General features: G+C 44.6%; 1 pseudogene; it reads left to right on the top strand.

Moving 5' to 3' along the window:
• Positions 1 to 8603, top strand: part of LOC139461713 (atrial natriuretic peptide receptor 2-like) — a 46645-nt pseudogene extending 38042 nt beyond the window's left edge.
• The last annotated feature ends 7332 nt before the right edge of the window (positions 8604 to 15935 follow it).

Raw genomic sequence — 15935 nt, 5'->3', positions numbered from 1 at the left:
TACAGGATGCTGCCACAGTGAGTGACACGTGGGGACAAGGTATGGGGGGAGGGGGGACCTGCTGTACAAGATGCAGCCACAGTGAGTGACACGTGGGGACAAGGTATAGGGGGAGGGGGAGTACAGGATGCTGCCACAGTGAGTGACACGTGGGGACGAGGTATTGGGGGAGGGGGAGTACAGGATACTGCCACAGTGAGTGACACGTGGGGACAAGGTATAGGATGTGTGTGACCTGCTGTACAGGATGCTGCCACATTGAGTGACACGTGGGGACAAGGTATGGGGGAGGGGGAGTACAGGATGATGCCACAGTGAGTGACACGTGGGGACAAGTTATGGGGTATTGGGAGTACAGGATGCTGCCACCGTGAGTGACACGTGGGGACAAGGTATAGGGGGAGGGGGAGTACAGGATGCTGCCACAGTGAGTGACACGTGGGGACAAGGTATAGGGGGAGGGGGAGTACAGGATACTGCCACAGTGAGTGACACGTGGGGACAAGGTATAGGGGGAGGGGGAGTACAGGATGCTGCCACAGTGAGTGACACGTGGGGACAAGGTATAGGGGGAGGGGGAGTACAGGATACTGCCACAGTGAGTGACACGTGGGGACAAGGTATAGGGGGAGGGGGAGTACAGGATGCTGCCACAGTGAGTGACACGTGGGGACAAGGTATAGGATGTGTGTGACCTGCTGTACAGGATGCTGCCACATTGAGTGACACGTGGGGACAAGGTATGGGGGAGGGGGAGTACAGGATGCTGCCACAGTGAGTGACACGTGGGGACAAGTTATGGGGTAGGGGGAGTACAGGATGCTGCCACCGTGAGTGACACGTGGGGACAAGGTATGGGGGAGGGGGAGTACAGGATGCTGCCACAGTGAGTGACACGTGGGGACAAGGTATAGGATGTGTGTGACCTGCTGTACAGGATGCTGCCACATTGAGTGACACGTGGGGACAAGGTATGGGGTGGGTGAGGGTGAGGGTGAGGGTGAGGGTGAGGGTGAGAACCTGCTCTACAAGATGCTGCCACAGTGAGTGACACGTGAGGACAAGGTATGGGGGGGTGGGGGGGCTGCTGTACAGGATGCTGCCACAGTGAGTGACACGTGGGGACAAGGTATGGGGTGGGTGAGGTTGAGGGTGAGGGTGAGAACCTGCTCTACAAGATGCTGCCACAGTGAGTGACACGTAGGGACAAGGTTTAGGGGAGGGGAAGGGGGGAGAACTTGCTGTATAGTATTCTAGTTTAGATGGGAAAAGAGGGGATTAAGGGAGGTTGGGTGCAGTGCAGGACTCAAGACACAACCTCCACTTCTTCCCTCTATAGTCCAACCTTCGATCTGTGGGTCTGAGTTGCAAAAGAATCTTACAATGTTATTCTGGCTCATAAGATTTTTAATCAAGCAACAAAATTACAAATTCGCATTGTATTATTTGTTTGCTTTTAAATATTGAGCAAGCGGATTCGTTATACATATAGTATGATATGATTTGCTTACGACAAAACAATGCTCAGTGTTCACTGTTATTTTCCCAGGTCCGTGGCCGAGGACCTCAAGTTGGGTGAACCAGTGAAGGCGGAGATGTTTGACCAGGCTACGATATACTTCTCAGATATAGTGGGCTTCACCAAGATCTGTGGCGAGAGCACACCCATTGAGGTAATAGCGTTAGCATCCCAAGCGAGATACTTCTCAGACATAGGTGGCTTCACCAAGATCTGTGGCGAGAGCACACCCATTGAGGTAATAGCGTTAGCATCCCCAGCGAGATAATTCTCAGACATAGGTGGCTTCGCCAAGATCTGTGGCGAGATTACACCCATTGAGGTAATAGCGTTAGCATCCCAAGCGAGATACTTCTCAGACACAGGTGGCTTCACCAAGATCTGTGGCGAGAGTACACCCATTGAGGTAATAGTGTTAGCTTCCCAAGCGAGATACTTCTCAGATATAGTGGGCTTCACCAAGATCTGTGGCGAGAGCACACCCATTGAGGTAATAGCGTTAGCATCCCAAGCGAGATACTTCTCAGACATAGGTGGCTTCACCAAGATCTGTGGCGAGGGCACACCCATTGAGGTAATAGCGTTAGCATCCCCAGCGAGATAATTCTCAGACATAGGTGGCTTCGCCAAGATCTGTGGCGAGATTACACCCATTGAGGTAATAACGTTAGCATCCCAAGCGAGATACTTCTCAGACACAGGTGGCTTCACCAAGATCTGTGGCGAGAGTACACCCATTGAGGTAATAGTGTTAGCATCCCAAGCGAGATACTTCTCAGATATAGTGGGCTTCACCAAAATCTGTGGCGAGAGTACACCCATTGAGGTAATAGCGTTAGCATCCCAAGCGAGATACTTCTCAGATATAGTGGGCTTCACCAAGATCTGTGGCGAGAGTACACCCTTTGAGGTAATAGCGTTAGCATCCCAAGTGAGATACTTCTCAGACATAGGTGGCTTCACGAAGATCTGTGGCGAGAGCACACCCACTTAGGTAATAGCGTTAGCATCCCAAGCGAGATACTTCTCAGACACAGGTGGCTTCACCAAGATCTGTAGCGAGCATACACCCATTGAGGTAATAGTGTTAGCATCCCAAGCGAGATACTTCTCAGATATAGTGGGCTTCACCAAGATCTGTGGCGAGAGCACACCCACTGAGGTAATAGCGTTAGCATCCCAAGCGAGATACTTCTCAGACACAGGTGGCTTCACCAAAATCTGTGTCGAGAGCACACCCATTGAGGTAATAGCGTTAGCATCCCAAGCGAGATACTTCTCAGACACAGGTGGCTTCACGAAGATCTGTGGCGAGAGCACACCCACTTAGGTAATAGCGTTAGCATCCCAAGCGAGATACTTCTCAGATATAGTGGGCTTCACCAAGATCTGTGGCGAGAGTACACCCATTGAGGTAATAGTGTTAGCATCCCCAGCGAGATACTTCTCAGACAAAGGTGGCTTCACCAAGATCTGTGGCGAGAGTACACCCACTGAGGTATTACAAGATGTCCCACGAATCCACACAGTGACTAATTTACAAGTAGCTTTCAGTTACCAGCACAATGACAGGCTGATGTCACGGATATGTAGGCGATGTTTAGCCCAGTTCTCGACGCATTTGCTACAAACTGATAATGCCATGCACGTTGTCAAATACCTTGTCCGTGATCGCGAACCAATCTGATTTGACGAAAAACGAAACAACGTATATTCATCTGGGCAAAACTCAGTCGTAAACCTTCTCCCAATTCATTACATAAGGTGTTAGAGGGGAGTTGTGTCTAGAGTATTGTAATGGTCGCTTGTACACCGGTGCAGCGATGATACCGGAAGTGGAAAAAGATGCCACGCTGTGAGGCGCTCAGTGAGAACTCTTCCCAAGGGACACCACTCCACCAACCCCATGAACTTAAGGAATTCCATTTGGTTCATGTCATCCTTTCGTTTTCGTCATATTGATTATATGATTGTAACTCAACCGACGGAATTATGAAAATGGCAAAAATAGGTCAATAGGTCGTTTCTCTCGCATATCAAAGTCTCAAATGTGGAAAGAATGTCTGGTTGTGGAGCAAATGATATATATAGAGAGAAACAACACAGTTATGTTCTTACTCTCAGGCACTATAGTAATAATAGCAGTAATAATAACATAAGTGCAGTAAGATTGAACACAGTTTCAATTGACTAGCGCTTTCTACTCGTACATGTTACAACTTCATGTCCGTTATTCAGTTATGGCCTGATGAGACTCGTACGTGGTACGAGTTGAAAGTGCTATCCAGTTAAAACTGTGTTCAAACTCAAAAACGAGGATGCGTGACTATGTTCATTGTTCCAGTACAATATTGTTCAGCTCTGGTGCCAGGCTAGGTAACATGCGTTTTATTGTCAACGGCCATGGAAAGTTACATTTGAGCCCTGAATAAAGTTCTCCATGTCCTTCCAGGTCGTCAACTTCCTCAACGCATTGTACACACTCTTTGATGACATCATCACTCACTATGACGTGTACAAGGTAGGGGTGATGGATTTTCTTGTTGATACCGTTCTTAACATAATTCTGACGTCTCTCTGTCGATGATGTATTCGGTTACAAAATATTTTTCAAATCTCTAGGATGTTTATTTTTCAAAATTTTATGTAGGTAAGTGACGGCGGTCTCTAAATAATCCAGTCTGGACCAGACAATCCAGTAATGACATCATGAGCATCGATCCACACGATTGGGATACGATGACATGCATCAACCAAGTCAGCGAGCCTGACCACCTGATCCCGTTAGTCGCCTCTTATGACAAGGGACACCAGTTAGAATTGGCAGTAAAGGGTAAACGATTATATGTGAAGATAGGCATGTGGGTTGTCAGAGACAATACATTTGGTTTTGCAGACACAACAGACACTGGGATTATCAATCAATAGCAAAGTCACAGAATCAATATGGGGCAAGGTGTTGAGTGATAAATGATACGCTCGTCGATTTTCGGAGATAGGGACACAATGTGTGAATCACATCTATAATATAGGAAGTATGCTAAGCAGCGTAACATACTTCTTACTCACTCACTCACTCACTCCCGTTACTCTCTGCTTCAAGGTGGAGACAATCGGGGACGCCTACATGATAGCAAGCGGTCTACCGATGAGGAACGGCGACAACCACATCAAGGAGATCGCCGACTGTGCCATGGACATCCTCGCCTCAACCGCCACCTTCACCATACCTCATCTACCAGACAGACCCCTCAAGATACGTATAGGTCAGTAGGGAGGGGAGACAGGGGGTCCTTGAGCTTAACGTGCCATTGTCACTGGACATATATGTGTTTTCAATATTGAACGTTCAAGAATCGAAAAAATGCAATACTTTTCAAACAATCGGTATCGCCATAACCTCCATCGGTGGCCGCGTTTGTATACCAGATGTATACCATACTGGCACAAGGACTTTCAGATAGAGTCAAGGTGAAGGTGAAATGGGGTTTAACGTCGCGTCCAAGTTTATTGTGCTTATGTAGCGACGTGTGTGTGTGGCTGCTTGTACTAGTCCGGACTGATGCCAATTTGTAGTGCTAGCACACTGAGATACCATGCCGCAGTTTAACATGACTACCCCACTCAGACACAGTGTACTGACTCCGAGCCGACCAGACCTTGTTTTAGCCCATTAATGCCGAGCGCCAGGCAGGGTATAAACAAGTACCATCTTTTATCGTCTCTACCATCAGACCACGGTGGCAATCCAGATGGATTCAGGGTCATTTTGACGTTTATAAGTCTTTTTGAATCACAATCAGCAATGAGTATGGTCGCTGGTTGGTCTGTTGTGAGCCATTCGAACAGTTGTGATTGGACGTAGGAAACTTTCTCGTAGATGTGACGTCACCACGTCTTATCCATCGGACGTCACACGCGGTCGGTCACTTAGTGGACGATAATCTGGTCACCTGGTGATGCTCCTGAAGCTGCAAGTGTTGGAATGAAGGACACCAAGGTGTCTGGCATCTCGTGGCATGTTCCGTCCCGCTTCAGTAAGAACGACTGTCCTCATCCAGTTTCATCCACTTTCCAGTTGAGGTTTTTGTGTCAAGCGTAGAATCATGAGCTATTGTTTGAAACCAGATGCCAAGGTCTAATGAATCAATTAAAACATTCTCAAACCTTCTGGTAGTAATAAGGATTGTTCCACGTTATATGCATTTGCTTTTCAAATTTCTTTTTTGTTTGTTTGTTTGTTCAACGCCGCACACAGCAATATTTCAGGTAAATGGCGGCGGTTTGTAAATAATCAATTCTTGATTAGACAATGATTGACATCATGAGCATCGATCCACGCAATTGGGATACGATGACATGCATCAACCAAGTCAGAGAGCCTAACCACCCGATCCCGTTAGTCGCCTCTTACAACAAGTATAGTCGATTTTACGGCAAGCATGGGTTGCTGAAGACCTATTCTACCCCGGATTTGTATGCATTTGCCAGAGATGTTCGAGCAATTATCGCAAGTTGCGTTTCGGTGAATGTTATGGTGTGAAATAAAATAGAACGTTATCAAATTAAAACTTAAGTTATTATTTTACATCACTTCTGTTTCATGATATCGATCTTTGAACATCGCGTTTCTTTTGGAGTTGAGTATATATTACATGTTCATACGATCACTCTGGAGTTCGTCTATACGTAGTAGGGGGCACGGGTGGCCCAGTCGTCGCTGTGCAGAGTTGCGTCCCTTGATTGATCATAGAAACCTATGATTGTGGGTTCGAATCTCGGTTCGCCCCGATTATGTTTCTAGGTTTGTCAGCACCATACCCGTGCTTTTGGGTTACATCGAAGTGGTAAACACCTAAGACCTGCATCACTTTGCTCTTTCCTCCCACATTAAGCTGACACGCTGTGATATAACTGGAATACTGTTAAAAGCGGCGTTAAACACAACTCACTCACTCACTCGTTAAGTAGTAACCGTTCAAAGCGTTATATATGAGCTAACTTGTATTGACTATCGATCGATGATGACCTTTCGTTATGTTGCAGACTGTATATACAATATTTTACTTCCACTTCACCACTTCAGGAATTCACACAGGGTCGGTGGTTGCGGGAGTTGTTGGCCTAGCGATGCCTCGGTACTGTTTGTTTGGAGACACGGTCAACGTGGCCTCCAGGATGGAGTCGACCGGGTTACGTAAGTTGATTACAGAGACATGTCTTTATTAGTATGGAGTTAAATCTTTGGTCAACTTTTGAAGTGAGGTGAAATGGTGTTTAACACGTAGGTCATCTTTTAACGGCTTTTGAATTGATGCTTCCGGGGATCATGTCAGCTTGAATAAGGAGCAAAGCCCGAAGTGAGGCAGGTCACAGACGTGAGTTCGAATCCCGATTCGCCCTGATTATATTTCTAAATTTGTCAGCACTAGACCTGTGCTGGTGGGTTTCACCGTGAACATATCAGCCCAGCTTCGGGCTTTCCTCCCACATTAAGCTGACCACAATGGTGACATTCACGCATTCACTCAACAAGCGCAATCCACTGATATTTCAAGATATCATTTTTAGACGATCTGCAGTAACCTGTCTTGTCTAATATTAAATCCTACTTGTGTCGAACAACTGACTTTTCTGAAGAACTTCGAGAACTGTAGAGTAATAATCATTATTTTCAAATTCCATAATTAACAATTCAGTATACGAATTAGTAACAGGCCAAATCACCACACAGTTATTTTGACACTTGACGTAACGATACTATATTGTATTGTCATAAAGTTATATACAGGTCTCTGTTTTCAGCCATGAAGATCCACCTGAGCTCAGTCGCCCATGACAAGCTGGTGTCTCGGTTCGCTGGCTACCACTTCTACGACCGGGGCGAGATCCCAGTGAAGGGCAAGGGCACCATGAACACCTTCTTCCTGACCGGGAGGGACGGCTTCACCAAGGTCCTGCCCCCTGCTGACCAGGACGTCCCGGGGTCCCCGGCAGGGAAGTGGGGGACACCAGAAGACCGTCATCCCATGCTCCTGCCCAGTCTGTCGGACTGTGGCATCCACACTAGAGAGGTCAGCCATTCTGTCCTGGTGTCCATGCCCATACTGACCGCTGGGGAACATGTAAAGGACAGCCAGGACGGTCCTTACCCTGCCAGCTGTGCCGCTCTGTCTCAAGGAACGTCAGATCATGACGTGTGTTCTCCCGATCTTATGACACGAAGAACGTATGTGAAATCCAGTGTTCCACGACGGAAATAACCTATACATGACGTTCATGTCAATGTAGTGACGTCAAGGTTTCACACCATGCCACGTGCTTCTTCACATGTACTTAGAGGTGCGGAACAGCATTCCACAAACACAAACCTGGCAACGCCAGGAAGCCATGGGTCATGTCATGTGGCCACGCGTGTCAATAGCGTACCAAATTCAGGATATACGTCTCACAGCAACCCCAGAACACTAGAAGCACAAGATCAACGTGATGTGACTTCAAGGGTAAATATTGTAACAGAGTCAGGACCTTCAACTCAGAGTAACCCAACGACGCAAGGAGAAGATTCCTATGATGTTATCCCGCAAGTAAACAGTGTTGCGGAGCCAAGAAGTTCTGCTCACTGCAATCATATGACGACGGAAAAACATTCGCCATATCTTACCTCGCTAAGTGTTACAAGAACAAGACGTTCATCTCAGGGCAACCCCACGACGTCAAGTACTAGGGAGCCACTCACTTTAAACTCTCACACTGATCAACCAACACTTGATGTTCACTCCGGCAGTAGAACATCACAGACTGACGTTAAAACTTGTCCTTGCCCAATAGCCTAACAGAGCCGACACACCGGGCGCCAGGGCCTAGGTCTAATTCAGTGGTGGGTGTGGTCAACATGGCGTTTGAATCAAAAGAGGAACGAAAATCAGCAGCGGGCTTTACGATGAAAAGTGCCACAATTCCACGCTGTTCTAGCAGAGCTAGAGCGTTGACCCCGCATTTGACATCACACATTGACGTGGACATGTATGATGAAAAACTAAAGCGACGAGTGACCCGTGTTGTTGAGATCACACCGTTATGACCAGCGGTAGTTCGGTTATTGATGTGTGAGGTTGAAGGGGAGAGGTGCCTTTCCTTTTGAGATAGATGGATGGAGGTTCTGACATGTCTTGCATGAAGTTCTCAGAGTTCCAGATTGCTTTATGACAAATTCATGCAGGAATTTCAGGGATTGTTTGGAAGATTCCAAGAGGGATATGAGATTGCAGGAGTTTGAGAAGAAATTTGCACGTGTTAGCAAACTGTTCTCGACACTCAAGAAGCAGGGCACACGTGAGTGTGTTGGAGCAGTGATACTGACACGTGTGTTCTGGACTAACACGTTTAACTGAAACAAGAATCTGACACTTGAAACAGAAGACGACCATCAACACGTGTGTCCTGAACATTGCAGAATTCTACACGTGTGAACTTTATGTAACTCCCGGTGAATTCAACATGTCCAGGTTAGGACGTCTGGCGATGATGACTTGATGTGCTGTGCAGATGGTCATAAGTTTACCTACATTTTGTATACACGCAACTTGTCGACTGTCACACAGCAAACCAATCACCCAAGCCATGCGGCCATGATACATTTCTCCTTGTATTGTATTCCAATGTTCACGCCCTACATCCAGCCAGCTATATATTAAATAAACCGCTACACATAGATTTACCACGATTTATTTAGCCGATGTCCCACTTATCACATTTGAATATCAGTGACTTCATTAATAACTTGGGTCACACCAGAGATGGGCTTAACACATTGTACCCACTTGGGGAATCGAACACGGGCCTTCGGCGTGATAAGCGAACGCTGTAACCACGAGGCTATCCCACAGCCGACGTAAATACATTATAAAAAATTATGTAATCGAGAACTCAGGAACATCAACCAGTCAATCCGCACTACTACTACTACTACTACTATTACTACTACTAGTAGTAGTAGTAGTAGTAGTAGTAGTACTACTGCACCATACCCGTGCTCGTGGGTTTCACCGAAATGCTAAACCTCTGAGACCTGCATCACTTCCTCCCACATCAAGCTGACATGCTGTGATATAACTGGAATACTGTTAAAAGCGGCGTTAAACCCATCTCGCTCACTTCTCACTCACTCACTCACTCACTACTACCACTACTACTACTACTCTCGTGAAGAGTCGGGTTAGAATGGCTTCTCAGCAATCCATGCTTGTCGTAAGAGGCGACTGACGGGATGAGGTCGTCAGGCTCGCTAATGCGTGTTCTCGTATCCTAATTGCGAAGACCGATGCTCATGATGCCAATCACTGGATTGTCTGGTCCAGATTAGATTATTTACAGACCGTCGTCATATTGCTTAAATATTGCTGAGTGCGGCGTTAATCATCACACATACAAACAAACTATCCCTACTACTACTACTACTACTACTACTACTGAGCGGTGGGGTAGCCTAGTGATTAAAACTTTCGCTCGTCACGCCAAAGACCCGGGTTCGATTCCCCTCATGGGTTCTATGTCTGAATCCTACAACTTGATATTGCTGGAATATTGCGAAAACCATACTACTACTACTACTACTACTACTACTACTACTACTACTACTACTTTTACCACTACTGATGTTAGTGTGTGTATTAAACATGGGGCACAATCATATTTCCGAACATTTTGTGGAACAAATGAGGCCCAGTCTAACAAGAGTGTCGAATGATCAGATCTGTATTGCAATCTACTTCCATACTATTTACGACTGGTTGATGTGGAATATTAGGACACAAGACAAATCAAAATGTCAGCGTATTTTTTTATGACTGCGGTGAGTCAACCAGTCCGCTTTATCATCCCCCGTGCCATGACAGTTATACGTCCAGCGTCTCCGTAGTAGCGCCAAGTGTAGGTCACCCAAATATTCCATCAACGCCAGGTATGTGTTTAATGTATGCACAACAAAGACCTTCTGCATCGCACTCGGGTTATGTCAACACTACCTGCCAGCCTATCTACTGCGTGCTATTGCTGCGCGTCTTACGTCAGGGGGATAAGGCATTTGTTGTAGATCGTGGAACATGAGAGATTAATACCATTGCTAGGGGCAGATAGAAGATTGACGGCTTCGCTCCAGCCACACCTGTCTCTTTGAAACGTTCACACCCAAGCTCCTCGCAGCGATAGCCCGTTCGCGGAGTTCTCTAAACTATCGCTGCCACCAGTCAAAACTCCCCTCTGTGATAGGTGACCCCAACCATGCTTGGAGTTGAACTCGCAACCGAATGACCGTTATGTTTACAAACAAGTGACGACTGTCGTGACGCCGAATACACTTACCCCTGCTTAATTACTTTCTTTGTTTGTCAATTTGGATTTCTATTTCATTAAAACCATCATGTTATTGATATAGTAAGAATGTAAGGGAGAAGTTGGTTGATTTTCCGTTAGTCTGCAATCTCGAACCAATCTGATAATACAAACAACAAAGTAAATTCATCTGGAAAACATGGTCAATCGTAAACCTTTTCGTAATTCACTATGATGGCATTCCCAAAGACATAAACAAAAGTATGAACGTTACTACATTTGGGGTTAGAGGCCAAATTTCAAGATTCTTGAGATGGCCGCGCCCACACTGGTGGCAGCGATGTTACCGAGAGTGTAACGAAGGTGTCACGCGCTGGGAAGGAGCTTGCCTCTCCTTTTGACCAGTCACATTCCAATTCTCGTATCACTTGGATTTGCTTCAAACAAAATGGCGGCGCTCAGTCAAGACGATCTGATCGATAATCAAGATATATATTGTGATAAAACGAGTCTTACATCAAGTGCATCAACGTGAATACCTTCATTAAAAACATGAAAAGATTTAGAACATATCTGTTGACAACGACTTGGCGGTGCACATGCTTTGCAATCCCTGCAATCGATCGAAATCTGCATAACAGTTTACGAACCGGATTTCGATTTCGTTGCGCAATTTTGATTGGACTACATAGACTCGTTAGTCCAGCCACAATATAACTCCATAATACCAGCCTAGTTCGACAAGGGTGGAAACTGGACTTTTATAGCCAGCCAACTCACTTGCTTCGGGAAGATGAGCTCTCTGTTGTCCCCAAAGCTTAAAATACGGTCTCTTTAAAGATTCCTTTCATGTTTCCTGCACGAAAAGTATTGCCACACATCCTTTGAATATTGAAGTAACCGCAACTTTGCATTTTGTAACCTGTAATTGTAGGTATAACTATTTATTTAAATACGCCTACCGACAATGAATGATAAAAAATACTATTCTATGAATATTAGCTTCCGCGGTGAATTGGACGTCAAACCATGCAGCTGTTTCAATCAGAGGGGGTTTATTGTGATTTAATAGCCTCTGATTGACCAATCAGAATCGAGTAATTTCCAAATTCATGGTAGAATGCCATGTGACGTCAGGCTCGCAACAATATTTGTTAGTGAAACTTGTTACATAAGCACTCATTTGTAATATTTGTATATTCCATGTGTTGAGTGGTATTACGGGGTGGTGGTGGTTATATTTCCACCAGATGAGAGAAACATGCCATTTCACTCAACACATGGAATATCCTTTAATAATATGCATTTTGTATAGTTGTTTTTCGGAAAATTAAATATTTCATTACAAATGAAGAAACTTAAAAAGTAGTTTCGCGTTTGCAAAATCTTACAAAATACATTTGTACAAACAAAAGTATAAAAAAAATATTTAGGGTAATTTATTCTTTATCATACATTTCGATACATGATTCCATGCAGAATCAACGTTAACAAAAATATATTTTTGAAAACTATGAGACCGCTGTTGGAATCGATAGAATACACGCTGGTCAAGAACATGTTACAAAAGCTTGCGAAACGAACAGTCTCGATTGACGAGTTAAATGAGAAATTTACAGTTTATAACGAAACATATTCAAGAGAATAACAAACGACAAGAAGCGATGCCTTGTCATTGTGGAACTAACGTTCAGTTTGTGTACGGGCTAGACACGTATGAGGGGAGGTAACTCTTGAAAGGCCAAAGTTCCGTTAAAGTGCTACAGTGTATGTTCACTTTGCTAGTGCAGTAAAATATTATGTGTTATGTTCTCTGCAATGAAAATATCACTTTTCTCAACTTCAGAAAATTCAGCTGTGAGTTCATTAAAAATGATCTCTTCACGGGCGAGTAATACATACCTTTATATATTAACTGCTAGATTAACAGCTACAATGATAAAGGCTATTTAGGAAACGTATTAACCACTGGTACGGCAAGCCTTTGTAGCCTGTAATAATTAAACTGCAAATGTGTTGCATAGTGAGTGAGTTTGGATTTACGCCGCTTAAAGCAATATTCCAGCAATATCACGGCGGGGGACACCAGAAATGGGTTTTTGCAATGTAATCATGTACAGATATTTCCCGGAAACTGCTAGACGGCGGCGTGGGTGATGTACAGCTGCCAGGTATCCGTAGATTGCTTCCTTCATCCTATAGAAACATATCAAGGACATATTGGACATATACACACTCTATTTACGTGCGACAAGTTGTACAAAATCATGTATATTTGCACATAGTGTTAAACAATCATGGTGGCTCCTACTCGCGTCGGTAACTTCTGTCTTTCAATGTGTCAATATTCCATTAGGAACCTATGAACAGTAGGTGCTTAGAACGGATCGGAAACAAATTTTCGTTTCTCACATTTTCATGCACAAAGTTCAATTTTAAAAACTTCAAAATGTATGTCAGAAAACTATCTCGGCAGCCATGGATCAATGGGTTACGATATACCAACCATATTTTTCAGCTATTGTCAGAGATCTCGCGAGACCCAAGCTGTATGGACCTCAAAGTCCTGTGAATGCCAAATTGCACACGGCTTCAGTTCGCACAACCAATCTTATACAACAAGTTGTACCGACTAGTTTTATAGTGTATTTGATGATATTTCCACAGTCTTGATTCTATTTTGAGGTCCCAAATCTGGCTTATTTACAGTCCTCAGGACGTGTTTCTTTGTCATTGTTGGTACAGTTGAGAAAAAAACTCAACACTTAATATTATATGTCCGCCTGATGTATATATGATATTTACCTTGTAAGGGGAAGTCTCGTTCCTCTTCACTGAGCGAAGAATTGTTTATCAACAGGCACTACAGCCCAGGAGACGGACTTCTCCCCCCCCTGTCACAGACGTCAGAACGTGGGCGTGGAATGATTACACCGACTACGTTATGGACAAACTGACATTGTTCGGCAGCGACATCGCCAACAAGGCCGTGGAATTGTATCCCCCGCTGTTGAACGTCACCCTAGAGTATCAACTCACAAGTTTCATTTCTGACATCCGGGTTACATGTCCAAATCATGTTTTAGCCATTGCCATGGCTGTTTCGTCTAACATGCGGGTGTATCGCTACATCGTCACGTCAAATCAGGCACGACATGTCCATGCGTATGGTAACTTGTTTGCATCCGTCTATGCCTTTCACTCCTGGGATGGGATTGTATTCTTTGGCGGCCTCAAAACATAAATCTTGATTTTAAGAGAAACCAACAAAGCGAAATGGTATTTTTCGCCCGAAATGGGTTTCCATATTCTCTGAATTGGCAGCCCTACCCCAACACAACAGCATTGCTCTCTCATGATGTTAATACAGTGCAGGCGTATCACTCCCAGGAATGTCAATATTGGATTGATAAGGGCTTCTTCTCTTATGGGTGGATTAACTAGACCATTAGAGAAAGAGTACATTTCAATATGTATCCGACGTTACTCAGAATGAGTTGTCATCTGATATCAAATAATTGCATAGCTTAATTGTTTGAAGCATAAAATGCGCACAGAGCACACAACACTTTGACTTTATTATCTTTTATGTATATTATTGTTATCATAATCATGTACAGATTAAAATAAAAAATGCAGCAAAGAGGGTTTGGGTGATCCTGGCACAGTCAGGCTGGTTAGGCTCATCATCATCTCAGGGCCCTTGCCCCCTCTACACGCAGCCCAGACAGCGAATGGGACTTCTCCCAGGAAGCGCTGCCTAGTCAAACCCAGCCAGAATGTTTCGGAGAATGTGAAGACTTGCCAAAACTGCAGCCTTCTGCATTAACCAGATTGTCAGACGGGCTGTATTCCTGGTAGCAAACCCAGATACTCTCCCAATGTCAGTCAACAGATTGGGAGGTACCAAACCTAAGGCACCGAGAACAATGGGGAGTCGGACAACTTGGTACTTGGGATGCAAGCGTGACATTTCGAAAGCGAGGTCCGCACATTTGCCATGTTCTTCCTGAATCTTGTCAATAACATTAGTGTCAGAAGGGACAGAAAATTCAACAATATCAATGATTTCATTGGATTTATCAAAAAGGACAAGATCAAGTGTGTTGGCCTGGATACGTCTGAGGTTGTATACGGGCCTATTCCAAAGAATTTTGTATTTATCATTTTCCATGATGCCCTCTACATATTCTTGGTCGTACCATTGATGGACCTCTGCGTCAGCAAAAAGCTTAAAGGATTTAGTGACAAACATAAAAGCAAAGGACTAAAAGAATCGCCCTGAAATATTCCTCTTTGAAAAGAAATGGGTTCTGAAGTCACCACCTGCCCCTGCAAATACATCTCAAGTTGAGTTGACCAGCAATTCATTGAAGACTTTAGTAAAACAAGTAGTAGCTCGGGGATACATTCCAGTGATATCAACGTCCATTCCTGAGATACAGAATCATACGCTTTCGTGTAGTCTATCCAACACATTGAGTGGTTACAGTGTTAAGTTTTAACCTTTTCACGAATCATTTATCCAAATAGCAATTGATCCCTACATCCCCAACATCCCTTTCTGCTCCATGTAAATAATGTCACTGGAAGCGCAGTGTGATGACACAAGATCTGTAAGACACCCTGTAAATGTTTTGTACTGTGTATTCAGGCAAGTAATAGGGCGGAAGTTTGTAAGGACAGTCAAATCACCTTTCTTTGGAGGAAGTATTGTTCGACCTTTGCACAACCAAGGCGGAACATCCCCTGTATCCACAGGGTCATGAACATTGTAAGCAGTCCGTCATAAGAAAGAGATCCCCTTTTAAAATTGTTGTACGTGACTTACATGCCTTGGAAGCTGAAGCAATGGATGCCTCAGCTTTGACAATGCAAGGGATATCAGCATACCAAGAAGCTAAATTTTGACAACATACTCTCCACCACGTGGTCGTTGTGACACAGTTATCCGATAACCACTGAGATCCAGGGACGTGACAGGTTTTTAACAAGGCCATTACCATCACTGGACACCGGACTTTAGTACTTTGGCACGTTGTCTGCTGTTAGCGAACGATAACGTGACTTTGTCTCGTATCAT

Source organism: Haliotis cracherodii, unplaced genomic scaffold (genome assembly GCF_022045235.1).
Source record: "Haliotis cracherodii isolate W230 unplaced genomic scaffold, xgHalCrac1.p SCAF_15, whole genome shotgun sequence".
Classification (NCBI taxonomy): Eukaryota; Metazoa; Mollusca; class Gastropoda; order Lepetellida; family Haliotidae; genus Haliotis; species Haliotis cracherodii.
Note: the sequence above shows the minus strand (reverse complement) of the source record. Positions and strands in the feature narration are given on the sequence as shown.